General features: G+C 35.7%; 1 protein-coding gene across 1 annotated transcript in view; it reads left to right on the forward strand.

Moving 5' to 3' along the window:
* Window positions 1-3,742, forward strand: part of LOC148904351 (uncharacterized) — a 52,880-nt gene that overhangs the window by 15,046 nt on the left and 34,092 nt on the right. The window lies entirely within an intron of this gene.

Here is a 3,742-nt window from a genome sequence, read left to right on the forward strand (position 1 = left end):
CCATTAACCAAATAGAATTCTCATAAACTAATCCTGTTAATGGCGACTCCTTATAGACCTTTGTCTCCATCTTCCTTGGGAACCTTAACTCCCTCCATGCGTGTGCGTTGTGTTGGTAAATTACGATAGGAGCACCTCTGCCTCCATACTTCTTCGTTCCTGGGTAAATAAAACCGTCGGTTATGCCTTTCACATGTATGCGCCTTTCTAACGCGGTTTCTAACTTTTTGATGTTTTCGATGGTTCCTCCAGTCTTACGAGTAGAATGCTCCCATTTCCTGATGGCTTCTCTTCTCTTTGGCGTAAGCTTACCACCCCGAGAGGAATCCTCGAAGAACTCCCTAACCAGCTTCCCAACGCAGTTACCAGGATGTCGCATTGGTTTAAGCTTCTTAACGTCCGGCTTCTTAGTTTCGTATGCACCGTAGATGACCACGGTAACCGGGTAAGCGACCTCGTAGAAGAGCATGTCTATTCCCTCAAGTGCTCCCGGTCGTGTGTGCTTGTTTAAAACGAACAGGTTCTGCTTACCAGACGCTCTGATAGGATTACGACCCTTTTCTATTATCCATTCGCCGTCTAAGTACCTTACGAATGTCAACTCCAAACGGTAATCGCCGGCTGGCATTCTGTTGATTATCTTTTCAGCCATTTTGTAATTCATGGTTTTGTCTGTCTTTCCCTCCATAAATGTAGCGAAGACAAAGTCAGCGTCTGAGTTATCCATCACCTGATTTCCGAGCTTGCGCACAGTCTTGTTTTGAATGTCGTTGATGGTGGCCATGTATATCTAAGGAATATTTTAACCTCCGTTTGCGATACCAAAATAACTTTAGGTCTTGGTAAAATACCCGTAAATCTGCTGTACCCATCTTCGCAATTCCGCGGGTTAAACCCCTAAATCTTTGGCATCGATCGCGAGTCCCCCTTACTGCTGCTCACTTCTTCTACTCTTATCTTTGACAACCATGTCAATTTTGGTTGTACCATTCTCTGGTGCTTTTTTAGATGGAATGGAATGTCCCATATGATCTTTGGTTGCATATTCTCTATGATTAGAATGGGTGATCTATGTTGATACCACGGCTGGACTTGATAACTGTGTTCTTTAAAACCATATACTGAGAATAGACTAAATGGTTAGTCAATCTCGTACCCAGAGCCTGCGTTCCTTTCGGCCTGTGGCAAAGAACGAGGGCTCTGTCATTATCCATTTTTGGTGCATGCGCAGTTTTCCGGAAGTGAAACATAATCAATGAAAATCATGCTTTCAAACCTGCTTTCAAACAGATTTCTGTATTTACTTACGTTCAAAATAAGAATTAGAAATCGGGAATTTTTTTTTTTTTTTTGGCAAGTCTTTTAACGTAAGCGCTCTTATACCGGAAGTCCAAGAAATCCTGGTCTCAAAAAATGGATTATGCCAGAGCCCTCATTCCTCGCCTCAGGCCAGAAGAAATGCAGGCTCTGGGTAAGAGATTGGTGGTTAGTAGTAAGGTCTCAGCATTTTGTCATGTTATGACTTATAGAGACTGTGCTAGTTCTGAGCATGCACTCATTATACGGGTGACTGTTTCTTGTTTTTGTGAGGACATTCTGCACCTCAAGTCATATATATAATAATACTAATAATTATTATTATAATCATATATGATCTGAAGTGCGGAATGTAAATTGTAGCAATCCTACAGGGCACATATATGCATGCTTATACCTATAATAATAATAATAATAATAATAGTAATAATAATAATGATGTTTGAAACTTTATTAGCCATTTCGAGGTTCAAGGAAAAACTTTTATTACAATAATATTTAGAATAATATTTAAACCTTAATAATACTATATATATATATATATATATATATATATATGTATATGTATTTGTTTGAGAAGAAAAAGTCAAGACAACATTTTTCCCGACAAGCCTGTTTCGTGAATTGCTTCACTCTTCAGGGGATTTAATGATAAGAATATTCGTTACTATCATTTATATAGAAAAAGGACGCGCCTATCTTCAAGCTCCGCCTACAACAGCTCCAGCAAAAGATGTAACCTTTGTCTTAAAGAAAAGTTTCTAATAATCTATCGACCGGAACTCTCATCATTAAATAAGCAAAACGAACTTGTATCTTCATGCCGCCACAGAAACAAAGCATTACTACGCAACAGCTAAACTACATCCACTAATTAATTATGTATACTTTTTTATATAAATGATAGTAACGAATATTCTTATCATTAAATCCCCTGAAGAGTGAAGCAATTCACGAAACAGGCTTGTCGGGGAAAATGTTGTCTTGACTTTTTCTTCTCAAACAAATATTCTGCTCTACTTCTATCGATGTATTGAGCACTATTTTACGGAAAATTGATTCACAGATTTCTTATATATATATGTATATGTATACACCCGTTCAGAAAAATTCTGCGTTTTCAATATATATACTCATATATATACCTTTTGTATTTCCATCAAACGTTTTTGACAGGCAGTGCTTAAATGAACACAAAGAAACACAATAGACATGGATTTGCTTTGTTCAGTGAGGTGAAAATTAGAAGATTGTCAGCCTCCTATGTTTGTTTACTGAGTGAATAAAAAGTATGATTATCAAAATCAGTTTACTATTTGTTGCAATCTTTGAACAAACATGGTTTACAGTGAAGATTTAAGATGGCGCATAATAGATATGTACATAGGTCGCAGAATAAGAGCTTCTGTTGTTCTAATTTTGTTCTAATTGTTCTAATAAGTCTCTATATATAATGTCCCCAGGAAAAAACTAGCAAGCTAAAAAAGTAGTGTATGGCCGCTACATAACATTAACACAACAGTTGTCTATTCTGTCTAGGCCAATCTTATGGAAAGGTGCTCTAGATCACCTAACGCTTGTGTGAACTGCTCATACAATTTTGAAAGACAGAAGTGTTCTAAGGCATGTGATGACAAAGTACTTAAGGGTTCGCTGTTCTTTTAGAATAGTTTCTCTGCCAAGTGCTTAATAATAGTAATTATTTTTTTTTGTTGTTGTTGTTGTTGCTGTTGTTGTTGTTATGATTATTATTATGCAGTTTATTAAACATCTGGATACGACATGCTATTCCCAACGCAACAGACCGACTACTTCACCGTCTTCTCCTCATCTTTCTTTTCTCTATTCTCCACCTATGGGCAGCTCATCTCATCATTATTATTATTATTATTATTATTATTATTATTATTATTATTATTATTATATGTTTATTTCAACTTCAGACATTTTTGCTCCATGAATACAGAATATTGCAGGCATGAATAGTCTCAGCAAATATCTGCATGACTGGTTTTACAAAGATGTATACAAATTATTATTGTCATCATCATCATCATCATCATCATCATCCGTGCATGCATACATGTGCCCTGTATGATTGCTACTATTGGACCAAAGCTTTCATATTTATTATTCATAATTATTTTCTTATAACTAGTGTCATAGTTGCAAGAATAGAAATATACTAGTAATAATAATACTGATGATAATTTTAAATAACAGCAACAATGACAGAAGGAGTAAATAGATTGTCATATTTATGCCTTTAATTATTGCCATTCGTATTTGTATTTTGTATTTTGAACAGGATATCCCAATTTATTTATCAATTGACAAGGTTTTCTTTGTTATTCACAACGAAGGCTTTATTTTTGTTATAATCCTCATTATAAATGCAAGGGCAATATATATTTATTAACCCTGT

Source organism: Actinia tenebrosa, unplaced genomic scaffold, assembly GCF_029948245.1.
Source record: "Actinia tenebrosa isolate PJP-AT-01 unplaced genomic scaffold, QUT_ActTen_1.0 utg1892__unscaffolded, whole genome shotgun sequence".
NCBI lineage: Eukaryota > Metazoa > Cnidaria > Anthozoa > Actiniaria > Actiniidae > Actinia > Actinia tenebrosa.